The 13,689-nt window shown below is 37.6% G+C and overlaps 1 protein-coding gene across 15 annotated transcripts in view; it reads right to left on the bottom strand.

The window, feature by feature from the left end:
• The window catches only part of CADPS2 (calcium dependent secretion activator 2), a 318,208-nt gene that overhangs the window by 4,006 nt on the left and 300,513 nt on the right, over positions 1 to 13,689 (bottom strand). The gene's annotated exons all lie outside the window — the stretch shown is intronic.

Raw genomic sequence — 13,689 nt, 5'->3', positions numbered from 1 at the left:
CATTATGCACTTTGCTATCTGTCAGTAAGAATGGATATTAAATACACAATTACATGAGAGATTTGACAGCTAAAACAGCAAGGGAAAAAACAGGTAGGGTATCTTGAGAGAGAGTGTGCAATACCTAGATTTTCCAATCCAAACAGGAAAACGGCATCAAACATAGAATACAGAATCTGTCTTGCTTTTTTCTTTTACATCACTTCTTTATTGAGTAAAAAAAATCAGAAAACCATGGAAACTGTATTTAAGTATGATCAAAACACCGTTCCACCCCTCCCAAAATAACCATGTTAAGGTTTTGTTTTATGTTAATTACTAATTATAATTACAGCCTACCTTATTTCCTTTTTATGTCTTAGGCATGGGTATGTTTTCACTCAAAGCTTCACAAATGGATGGGGTAAGAATAAGCTCTCTGCTGTTGGTGTCTATGTTACCGTAAAAACCCGCTCAGATCCAAATAGCTACTATAATAGTTCTTTCACATTAACTGGATTAAAAGAGATTTTACTAAACACAGTTGTAGCAGTTTTCCTCCCCCTCCTGTAAAATACCAACCAGATGTCATTTAGTCAAACTGTAAAAAGGAAGGGATTTTTTTTTTCATTTTAGCAGTAAGAGATTAAAAGAGTTTGTGTCATAGCTCTGTTTCTAGTCTCTTTCCCCACAGGGAAGAGGCTTAAATTCTTTTCTAATGTAATTTCCTGTGTCTTTACAAAATACGCCGATATGCAAAGAGAGGAAACACTGTGCATATTTTCAGATGCAGCATGTTAGGCAAGGTATACATCATGAAGTAATTCGAAGAATCTAACCTGTCTCATTAGCCACCTCTACATTAAAAAATAAAATAAAATATATCTTGAAAAAATGAAGACAAATTACTGGCTCCTGGATGCAACAAAAGACAGAAATAGTATTCTTTCATCAAAACGTAAGCTCTCTGGAAAATAAAGCTTTAAAGACATACAGTAAATATATGTAAATACTTTTTCCTTACAGGAAACAGTCTCATCTCATTGTAACTATCAGTTTTAGGATAAGTTTGAAATAAGGTTTTCATATAATAATGTCTTCCATTTGTTTTGTTTACTGTGTTAAAATGTATTTTAATTATAAATCTTTAGAAATAAATTACTTTAAATTTTTTAGAGTTTCTCCTATTAATTTACTATTTTACAGAAGTGAACAAACACACCATACAAAATGCAGCTAGCTGCATACTTCATAAAACTAGTTTGATTTATTCAATAAAATGCGGGACTGATTTGGAATCCATAAAATATTGTTTTTTATCACTGAATGACACTCATCCTATTTACATTATTTCACCCCAAACATGCATGCTGGTTTTGATTTCCTTTATAAGTACCTGTAAAATATTTTCAATGTGACAGAGTCGTTACTAAGTGGCAGCTGTAAACTATATGACAGGTGTTGTATGTCTACAGATGTCTAGAACATAAAATACAGTTGAGATTATTCACTCGGGGAACTCTTTTGATCTAATAGACATAAAAATTCATATGCCAAGCATTCTACCCAGAGTATCTATTGTTATTTGCAGTAAGATGAGCCCAATTGTATTATCACTCAGACTCTACAGTTGTTAATCTTTAACATAATCATGGTAGAGAGACTGGTTTTAGTAGCGGAGTTTTTTTTTTTTTAAAAATCCAATATCACATCCACGAGGTATTTGGTTTGTATCAAGTAGAAAGCAGAAGGGGCTCAAACTTGCTCACACGAACAAACTACAGACAGGATTGAAAATTCTGTGATCAGTTTCCCCATGCAACACCACTGACTGGTGCCAGATCACTGAGAATAGACCCAGCCCCCCCAGTTTTCTGGCAAAACATGTGTTTTAAAGCCCAGCCAGAGAACTCAGTTAAGATGGATGCAGTAAAAATGAGACTCTCCATACATACCTATGATATGCTTACATGCACTGAAAACAAAACTAAGAAATTGGAAGGAATTAATTTTGCTACTCCAATTTGTGAATGAAAACAATAGAATATGTTTTCCTGACTAGTTTAGATATGTTAAACTTTTAGTAGAAATGTTTAATTTGGTGATTGTGAAATGACACTACGGTAATTCCTTCTCTGTCAACGTACCTCGTTCAGAAAAAATACTACTGTTTTGTATTAGAAAAAGATGTATTCTTATTTTGAATTGTCACAGTATTTTTAATAAAAATCACATCCATTATGTTTTTAGAGTCCTCCTAGAGGTACTTGTGGATAGGATTCCTGTTCACTTATACCCAGAATTTTGAGCACTTAGTATAGGCTGAAGCTGCATAAACATAAATCTGCTGGACTTCATAAGAAGAAAAGTAAATATTTCCCTATCGCTTCTTTTGGAGCCTGTTAAAATGCGCAGCACTGCAAATGCCTCTCAGAGGTGGAATCCAAGGCCGCGCATTTTGACAACCGTGAGCATGTTATAGAGGCAGGGATGCATCTACTGTGACTTACAGGAATCTATTGCAAACTCAAAAGCTTCAGCGATTAGATAATGGTCCTGAGATCACGCAGTTTTTAAGTAATACTAATTTAAAAAAAATCCTTCGAACTATTTTTAAGAAAAAGTAATTTTCCCGCTAGTAACAATAGCACTGAAAGGACAATGTGACTCTTGCAGATGTCAATGATACGGTATTAGTGCCATATTCTTTGCTGTTGTCTATGCAAGAATAAAGCAGTAAGTGTTTATTATATTTTTTTTCACATCAGCACATAACAGCAGCCAACCACTTTAACAAAAATATGTTTGCCTCCCTGTTTCCCCCCTCTCCTTATTCATAGCTCATCCAGCTCCTGTAAGGGCATGCATTACTCACTTCATTTTCCTGAGATATCTCTTTTAAAGTAAAAAATAAGAGAAAAGGAAAGGCTAGGGTTGACTCTGTGAGACCCCTGTATTTATTCACACTTATTGTGCATGACTGTAGACTGGTAAATCATATTAGCAGCCCGTCTCCCCATCAAGCTGCTACTTGCTTTCCAGCCCTGGGAAGGTTCAACAAATCAACAGGAGCACGGAAAACAGAACATCAGTCTAATCTAGTGTTTAAGGTGAAGTTTTCAAACCCAATCTAAGAAGATCTTTAGAGCAAGCAACAAGCTGAAGGGCTCAGAAGGTGGTATTGACAATGAAAGAGTGTTGAAATATTGAGAAGCGCAGCACTTGTGCATTTTTAATAACAAGAGGGTCAACAAGGACACAGCTCCCTCAGTGCCAATAGTTGCCACACCAGGGCTATAAACGCTCTCAGTTCATCAGATTTCTTAAACAGTTCATCAGCTTTCTTAAACACCCTAAACCCCCTCAGCGGACCTTTAGTCTTAAATTAACAAACCAAAGCAATGAAAGAGGGTGCAGCTTGAATGGCCAGCATTGATCCCCAACGGGGCTCGGCGCAGCTACAGGCACTGAAAAACTCGCTCCATTGTCGGGAGGAATTGACAAACCTCCTCGCCTAAATAGTCCAGCTGAGGCGGGCTGGAGGCACGCAGCTGTAAAGGGCTCCCCTCGCCCCGCTCCCAGCACTCACAATGCGCCAGGCATGAGCTCTTTGTCAGGCCCAGACTCTGCAATTTTCTAACAAGGATTAAAGTTGTTTCTCGGCAGGGCCGGTGAAAAGCGATTTAGCAACATACCGTGCTTTCTTCAGGCAAGTTAAAGAGAAGTAGTTAAGGAATTTCATTATTCTGTTGACCGGTGGAAATACAAAACAAATATATTAAATATTCACCATCTTTCTGGGTGCCTGAGCTATAACATTTGCAGAACGGTTCAATTAAATATAACACTTATTGGCTGAAAGCAAGCACTTCAGATTTATTTTTGAAGTTTTATAAAAAGGTGCAGCTGTTTGCCACCTGGAAGGAGGCTCAATACATACTAATACACAATGCCTTAGTCCTTCTAGGGCTGGTATCCCTAACGCCTGAGACACAAGACCCCGTTGAGTTTCTGTGTCTTGCCTGCTCTTGATAAATGGGCACTGTCAAAATGCTTTTTCTGCTGAATATGGCAGGGGGAACAGCTTTTCTAGGAACGGCATTTTATCTTCCTATCGAAGCCTTTATCGCGCTATTGATTGGGAAATGAGTTGCTCAGATGACAACGGGATGTTTTTACTTCCTCCAGCTTTACTTTTCCTACCAGGAACAGCAACAGAAAGCATTCTTCTCACTGAAGAGATTGTACATGAAAGGCAGCACAAGCCAGAATGCATAAGAAATACTATGAGCACGTTCAATATTAAATGCTACAATACCCAGTTTTAATTAAAAGGCAGTGCTGTTGCATTGTTTCAAGATTTTGGTAGCTAGCATTAGTAGCGTGCCAAAGAACTTTTAGAACGTTTTAAAAAAATGTTACATGGTGAAAAAATAAATAAGTTATTCCTTAAAAACGCGAACAGCAAAAGTTAGAAAAAAGTTCCTGATTTAAGTTTCATAATTAATTTCCCTCTTTGTAAAATATGAATAATCATACTGACTTCCTTTGTTGAATGTTAATGATAACGAGGGAAACAAGGGTTATTTGTAGTGTCTTTCAAAACACTCTGAGGTTTAGAAGTTATAGCTATATTTTCAAGTTTAGGTATAGACATCTCCCACTTAAATGAGGATTTTTACCTGAGAGTGAAGAGTTCATACATGCTTCTGAAGGCTGGAAAGCCTTGTTAACTCTTAAAAACCCCCAAACTTGGGGAAGGATTTCTCAGCCTGTGGGCCACCATGGTACATCAGAAGGTTTGTACACACAGGAACACCAAAATAAGAAATCACATCAGAAGAAGTAATTAACATTCACAATATCTTTATATTTTTGCAGAAATGAAAAATATGTAGTTGCAAACTAGAAGTAACTTTGCATAAGATGTTTATGCTTTCCCCTCAGGTTTAGGTAGCCTTTTGATTAAGAAAGCCTGAGAAACCTTTGAAGGTTGAGGCAACTATAGGTAGACATAAACAGAAAATTTAATGTATCAACATGTAGAAATTTTGTTTGTACTCTCTTCCCAGCTTATCAATTCTGATTCCTGACACAGGCAATTTATGAACTGGTTAAAATATCAGCTTCTTCTAAAGGAGGAAGACCAGAACTTGATGACTAGTGACACAGTGCCCTCCCACCACTCCCTCCTGCATTTTCACTCCCCTGAGAGGAACAAATTATTTCCCCAGTGACTTTTCTTTTCTAGAGTGCACTGGTCATAGATGTGCACCAGCCTGTGAGGCACTTCGAGTCACATTTCCAGTGAGAATAACTGTGTCAGTGATGAAAAAAATGAAGGGACAGAAGCTGGGGAAACTGAGAGAGGAGAAAGCTCTCATGCAAGAGCTTTCTCATCCCACTATCAGCTCCACGTGGCTTCACAGTGACAGCCACTGGCCCTCTGCAACACATTACCCAACCCCACAAGGATGTTATTTCTCATTATACATAGCCTCAGAGTGCCACAGCATAAAATGTTGAGTTAGGTTTGACTCTGAGCACCAAAGTTTACAGTGCCATCCCTGAAAAAATATTCTCACCAAAATTCAGAATTTTGCCTTCGTGGGAAGTCCATGCAAAGGTGATTTTTTTTTTTTTTTGTGCGTGTGTCTCAACATTATTGTTCTGAATCAACAGAGAATTTTATGTTATTGAGATGTCCTTCTACAGTAGAGACAGTAAGATTCAGTTGGCAGAAATGGTCAGTTAGCTGGCCTCTGACTGTAGAAATAGAAATTATACCATCTCCAGATACAATAAAATTTTCAAGTACACTTGTAGCCTGGCTATTCTTACAGCTACCCTAATGCTTTTGGCTGTTAGTTTTTTGGCAAGATAGTAATCTTTCTGTTTAGGACATCAAAGAAGTTTGTATTATTTCTCTGAAACATGAACAATTTCTCCACCTTTTGATTCAAAGCACTGCTATGATTGGAGAAAAAATTTTATGTTGCATAAATTTCATAGCAAAATGAATATGGGGGAAACAGCTGACATTACGACTGTGCTGAGAGTTAGAATTGTATCTCCATTTTATGGGCACTGATCAAGAACCACTTCACCTACGTGTTCACTTTCTGTATATTTACTTTATCAGGACACATTACTTTTATTGTTATTTAAAACATATGAAATACAATCAATACAAATATTAAAACTGAAAGGGTACTTTAATGTACTTTAGCTTTCATCCAATAATAGTATCTATCCTTTAATATGCAGACATTAGACCTGGAAGGCTTGGAGGGCTTACTTTTGTATTTTCTTAAATGTTCACAAAGTTCAAGGACAATACTAGTGTTTTGGGAGTTGCCATGATGCCACTACATTTATTTGTTTTGCAATTCCCGCCCCCCCAGGAATTTTCATTTAAGAAAAACTGAAAGAAATGAAGATTAAATTAAACACGAGTGGAAAATCCATGGAGTTAGCCTTGTTGGAACCATGGGGTTAGCGGGTAGTACAAACAAATGAAGCCTTTTCCCAACACCAAAAATCAGATGTTTAAAAGCCCTTGATCTGGAAAATGCAAATGATTAAATCAATGTTAAAAGTGTCATACGAAAAAACTCTATTTATCTCCGCTCCCCATTTTGCTGCAGTTCCTTCTCACATTTTCATTCAAGGACCTGTCCAAAAGTCCCCCTATTGCCATATCACTCATTTATGCTGTAACGCTCTCAAGCCCCGAGTTCCCTCACGTGCTCCTACTTTGCCCAGGGCCCCTGACACACACCTCTTCCACCCACCAGTGTCTTACACTTCTAATGCTCGGCACCCCTTATCAAGGCATCTTCCTGGAAACATCTCAGGCTTTCAACCAGCTTCTGTGTTTTGCTTCCTCTTCTAGGCCTGAAATGCTAAGCCAAGTTTTGAACTTTGGCTTGGGAATGTGCAAAAATTTTCACAGCCTAAATTACAGCTACATGTTCCAGGAAGGAAGTGAGAAAGGAACCACATACTACTGTCCACTTCAACACTTCTTGTAATAAAGGGATGAGGACAAGATTTCTTCAGCTTGGTCATTTTAAATTACAAACTCTGTTTGGGTACAAACCACATTTTTTTTTTCTTTTCCCTTTTTTTTTTTTTGGTGTGATTGTAGCAGATTTATTAACTTGCCTCTTGTACCCTTACTCAGCCAAGAAAGAAAGGTTTTCTTCATTCCAGTGGGATTATTCCTTTGGTTTCCTTCTGCCTTTTTTGTGCCATTACTCCAACAAACCTCTCAGGGAGCTCAGAAAACATTTTGTTTTTCTTAAGAATGACTAATTGATGAAACAAACACTATAGTTTCTAGTCAGTCTCTTCCCTGCCTATTTGAATGAAGGATTCCCACTGTCACTCCCATAGCAATTGGCAGAAAAGGGGAAGGAGCTCAACAGAAAGAGGAACCCAAACCTTGACAGAAAGACCCCATTCAGCAGGACTCATGACGACAAACAACTGAACAGTTGCTGGATGAGATATTTTGGTGATACAAGGAAACAAATTAGGCAGGCTAGTTTTCAGAAATCAGTAATGAGAAGAAAATAGAGAAGAGGGCTCATTTAAAAGCATATTAAGCATCTTCGAAACTTCTAGGCAAAAGGGATATTCTGAAATAACAAATTACATCTAACCTGTGAAAAGCTTATCTTTTAGGAGGAAAGTAAATTTTTCATATTTTAGGCTTATAATTAGAAGCTAGCTAGTTGCTGTGGAACTGCTGCCAATTCACAAATAAATATACACTTTTAATACAAAATATACAGTACTCATCTCTCCCTGCATTGTATATTGATTGCTAAACAGCAATTTACACTATTTATGCTACTGTATAATGTTTATGACCTTCATTTTTTTCTGTCTTCTTCATATATGTTAGATGCACTGGGAAACTGGAAGTTTGCAAAATTAGACATGCATAACTTCCTTCCGTATGTGGACATATGTGATGTTGCTGTTCTAACTTTAGACACTAGTATTAACAGAATGCTCATGACAGCGAGAGACTAACAGCACAAACACTTTCCCTACTCCACTCTGGATACGCAGTGCATCTGTGAACAATACTTCCATAGGTTATTCTGGCGCTAAAACTCTCTGCAGCAAATGCTGTCAGTCTTGCTACACTGTGTGTTGTGTTGCTATTGGGGTATATCTGCAAACATCCTCCGAGGCAGAGAATGGGGAACATCACTTGAGTGACCTTGAAAGCCAGCTTGGGCCCTCAGAATAAACATATGAACATAACACAAAATGACCAAGTTGTTACTCGTTATAAGACTAGCCTCTTGCTATCAGGCTCTAGTTTTACAAACCTTATGAATGTGCTTAGCTGTACAAATGCTAAGCAGTCTTCCGAAGTGCGTGTGTAACATTAGTGAGGTTAAAGGTCCGGGTTCACTCAGCCTGTACGGCATGTAACTGAGACACCTACATCTGCTTTGCCCAGTCATCTGGGACTCCCTGGGGACTCCCTGGAGTGAGGGAGGCATCAGCAAAGGGCGATTCAGGGAGGTGGCAGAGTCCTCCTGTGAGCTGCATCTCTCTCTTAAAGTAAGTATGCTCTTGATATCTCTACCTTGTATCAGAAGTGAGGTGGACCAAAGCTGGGCCAAAGTCTGTGTTGTAGCTTATAGGTACTGACTCACGTTAGTAGCTCTTGTCCTGAAGCCTTCTATTTAGACTCCCTGCTTCATGTGTACCTATTCTAATTAGAGTATTTAAAACATTCTGGGTTCCTCTGGGTGAATATTTACAGGCAACTCATTTCTCTCCACCTCAGCAATCTTGACTCATCATCCGTTTGTTCTGTATGTTATTGTAGTGGCATATGACAGGGCTGGATGCAGCTGTGAAGTTGATAGGGAGTTGCACAGTGGTGTAGCCACTCCTCTCCTACGCTGCATCGATTGGGCACCACACGGAGCAGCGCTAATGTGGAGCAGAGGTCCAGCCTCCTGCTTCCCTCTTGCTTCTCTCCTCCCCTCATCTCTTTGGAGAAAGTGTCCTTGGATTGGGCAGGTGCCTGGTTTGCTCCTTTCCATCTCTGACCCTATTGCCCACGTGCACTCTTTCAGCTATGCAGATTTTACAGCTGCGTTGCTTTTTTTTTTTCCCTGGAGCTGATTTTTCTATTAATTTTTTGCACCGTTTTTCTTGCACATTGTGAACACTGTTAGCACTGTGTAAGTACAAAGGATAGTCAATGCTGTGTAAATTAAGAAAATATACAATGAAACACTTGAAAGTTATTTAAAGGAAATAATATCTATATAGGTCAACGCTTTTGCACATTTAAATCAGCATTAAAGCTTCAGTTCCCCATGATCAAACAGCTTAAGCAGCTCTTTCCACTGATGAATCACTGACTTTGTCAGAGCACTCTGCAGCATCCTCAGCTGGTACTATTTACAACATAGCAACCTCTTTCTGTTACTCCAGACTCCTTATAGTAAAACTAGATTATTCTTACACTTTCTGGCACCATTTTTCTTGCAATATGATCAACAATGTGGTTGTGTGTCTATTTGCGAACACTTACGCAGAGTTTTGCTTGATTTTCCTCTTTAAGCTAAGCTTGACCCAAATGAAATACAAGTATAAATATCAAACCCGCAAGTAAGATTTGAGAAACCACAAGGCTCTCCTGCTGTTTATACGTGTGTGAATTACAGTACATCAAGAAATCAATATTCCCTAGATGGTGCTTATGCCTGGCACTTCATGGTGAACAAACATTAGATAAGACAATATAAATGGTACAATCCTTATTGATTTCTTTTGACTGCGTAGAATGTGAAAGCTGCAGCCACAGTTAACACTTACTGACAGACTCATCTAAAGTTTCAGTGCTTTTTTATATTTTTATAGTTGTCCATGCTCAATTGATTCCATTAAGTTGCTAGACACATTTCAAGCCATCCAGATAAGAAAAAAATGCAGTGCCTGGAATGAGATGCTGCTACTTTGTGCCTAGCAGGATAAAAAGGTTAAAGGACTAAATTCTGCCTGGATGTTGGAAGGAGTTCTCTTTTATTTGACAGAATTTGTTATTGCTTTTAGTGATGGACAGATGCATTTAACTAAGTTAAATAAATGACCTAACAGTATAGATGAGAAATGTCTATGGGGAAACTGTACTGGAAACTCCCAATGTCATAGCCCCTCCCCAAACAAGCAAAAAAACCTTGTAGTTCCACCCCTGATTGATAAAATTCCCTCAGAAAAAAAATCAGATTGGCTTTAAAATCTTGAGTTTGGGATTTTTTTCCATTAGTTTTCCTCTTTTGACTCATGATGCCCATTTTAAATTGCCTTTTGATAGCAGTTTATATATTCTTTTTTTTTTTAAAAAGTGAGCTTCTCACACAAACCTGGGAAATTAAGGGATAGGACAGCATAAGAAATTCTGAATATCAGGATATGACCTTTAGTGCTCCAAAAAAATAATTCTCTGTTTCCATTTTACACCCAAAGATATCTTTTAGCAAGATATCAGAATATCTATTTCATAGTTTCTTATTCCCCTGCTGGAAATATTTAAATTATATGATTAAATTAGTGTGAAAAAGGTGGCAGACAACCATTCCATGAATACTAAATGCAGACTGGACTATGGGATACATAGTGTCTTGTGAAAACCCTTTTTATATCTTTTTGGGCTGTTTGATACCCAAGAAGATGGAAATTCAGAAATTAAAAATGGCATGAAAAACGAAGAAGTGAGGAAATATATCATATCAAAAACATATCAAAACCAGCCATTGTGTTATGGTTTCCTCTAGAGAAAATACTCTCAGCTACAGCATAAAACAGCTTACAAAGTGCTGAATATTCTGATCCCGAAGCAGCGAACTCTGAAGCACATGCTTTGCTTTAAGTGTGTTGTGGTCCTATTAATTTCAACAGTACTGAGCTTTGCTGGATTGATAGCAGCATAATCAGCACCCTCCAAGAGTGGGCACTCCTTTTCTCAGCATATTCCAGGAAAAAAAAAAATCAAAGAAAATTTATATACTATATGAAATCAGATGGATGTTACATTTTTCAGCTTTCAGATGAACTGTTGTTCTTTTATAGAGAGTTCTATCTCAAAAAATGAGGTGAATCTACTTGAAAACATCAGGAATAATTTAGTGAACTTTGAAAAGACTTTGAACAGTACATTTGCAAGATGTTGCTTCCATCTTGCAGAAGAGTTTCATATATTTGAGCATGTTAATATAATTCACTTTTTCAGTCCACATTTGGTGACACTGCCTATAGTTTTCTGTAAAATTCTTTCTTTTACTAAAAAGGACATGACAAACTGTTTTAAAATGACAGGAATGTCTTTAGATCCAGAGAAAACTGCAGAGTGGTTCTCATATCAAACCGTCCTATTTTCCCTATAAAATATTAGACATAATTAAAGGTGAGTTAAGACTTTGGTGAAAATCTAAAGAGCATCGTCAAATCTGAGCACTGCTCAGCTTTTCAATTGCTTTTCTACTTCTCAGTTCTTTTAAATGGTTTTCTATGGCAGGAACATTTTTCTTAATTAGTCACAGCTAATTAGTGTTCTGGCATAGACAAGTAATCAGAAATGTCAGAGCTGCAAGGCTACATCTCCCTAATCCTTTGATAATAATTTAGCCTCCTGGGAGGGCCTCAAGCTGCGGTAAGTAGTGGCTGACAATAAGGCAAAATTAGGTGGGCAGCAGACCATTAGGATAGAAAAATAAAAAGCACTACCAAATCCTGCTGAGCACCATCAGGCAACTAACTACACTGCCAGATGAGGTGCCTGTTTAAGCCTGTGTTGTTAATTAGCTGATTCTACCAGACCTGCCACATATGTCCAGGTGCATCATGCAAAGATGTGTATTTCTGGGTTTGCGCCAAAGGACAATTTTGCACTGTGCTCAAATTTCAAGAATCTGAGAAAGAAGCCCACATATTTCTTGAAGATTATTCTGAGTTATCAAAGAAATAAGAAGATCAACAAGCTACAATCCATTTTTGTTGAGTCTCTTTTAAGTAATTAGGCACGGTCCTCTCATGTTTCTCAGAGGTTAATACAAACACAGCTTTTGATTCAAATGTGGCCTTTAACCAGTTCTACCTAGTCCCAACTTGCTGGAGTTGCCTTGGCATATAATCTAGATCAAAAAGTAGACCTTTTGTCAAATCACACGCTTGCAAATAATTGCATAACAATGAAAGTGAAGATTACTTATTAAAATTAACATGACAGGAAGCAATTTGAGAATGAGGAAAAAAAATCAGAATTGAAGGTTTCTAGAAAGGCGCTGTTGAATACTGAACACTACAATAATGGTGCTTTTGAGGTAGACATGGACAGCACAAGGAGTTGGTACTACAGAAAACTCACATTTAAAATATGTGTTCCTCTAAGCTGTGTAACATCAGCTGAAGATTAACTCACTTGCCAGGGAGAAGCATTTGCACATTTTTAACACATTTTTTGTAAAAGGTCAGAAAACTTATAGAAATGATACAATTGAATAAAGCATTTGCTAAAAATGTACTTGCAGATGTGATGGCAAACAGAAATGAATCAGATGAGTACTTCATATCTCCGTTTAGGCATAGAATGATGTACATGACATAGCAATCTTTGGAGAATAATTACTAGCTCAAATAACAGCAAGTACATCATTGAACTTAAATCATCCATCCCCGCTACTAATGGAAAAGGAAATAGTGGTTGTGATATGGGAATACTACTAGCATTTAATTCACATTCCAGACAAAATACAAGCATTTTTTCGACAGAAAAAGAATATCACATTATACCTGAACTTTTGAAATACAAAAGCCAAAAGCAGCTACGTAAATCTGGAGTGCTTAAGCATTTATACTAGTCATGAAGACGTTCAGTCTTTCTGCACTCCAAAGAAAGTTGTATGAGTTCCCTGCCGTTAACATCTCTTACACTGCTTGTTGAATTGTTACCCTGCACAAGGCCACAACCCCAAGGACATTCACCTACATCAGCAGTCCCTGTGAAGTCAACAGGACTACTCAGTCACACCACACCAGTTTAACACCCCTAAGAGATGGACTATCAGGGCCAAAGTCAACATCTGCTAAGAGGTGCCATCTTCTACAAGATAATGAAGAGACCTGTTTGCCAATGCCGACCTTTCCAGGATGCGCGCTCTGACTACTTTATGCTTATGCTACGCTTGTGCACAGGTTCCCCAGAAATTAGAGCCTAAAAAAAATTGGAAAACCTTTAAGTTGTATCAATGGCAAAACACTGATGCATTAGAACTGTTCTCTTAAACCATTCCTTATTTCTCAAAGCAGCAATCAATTATTGCATAAAGATTTCATTGCATATATAGTCTTAATAAAATTGGAATCATACATCTGTTTACATCGTAAGTTTTTCACAACAGATTCAACACAAATATATCCTATAAGATAATGCTCTTAATGGCAAATAAACCAAGAAGGGTTTTGAAGGGAAAATGTTTGAAACAAAATTTTTCTGTGTTTAGACAAGAACATCCATAATTCATGTGCAATTATCAGGTACAAGAAGGTGAGAATCTACCCAAGTTGCACTTAGGAACTTTACATTACTATAGAAAGTAAGTATTGCATTGATGTTTTACACAGTGTTTTATGCAAATTTACTTATCTTTTTATATCTGGGATTTGTTAGCA

Source organism: Gavia stellata, chromosome 4 (genome assembly GCF_030936135.1).
Source record: "Gavia stellata isolate bGavSte3 chromosome 4, bGavSte3.hap2, whole genome shotgun sequence".
Classification (NCBI taxonomy): domain Eukaryota; kingdom Metazoa; phylum Chordata; class Aves; order Gaviiformes; family Gaviidae; genus Gavia; species Gavia stellata.
The sequence above is the reverse complement of the archived record's forward strand: the minus strand, read 5'-3'. Positions and strand labels throughout refer to the sequence as shown.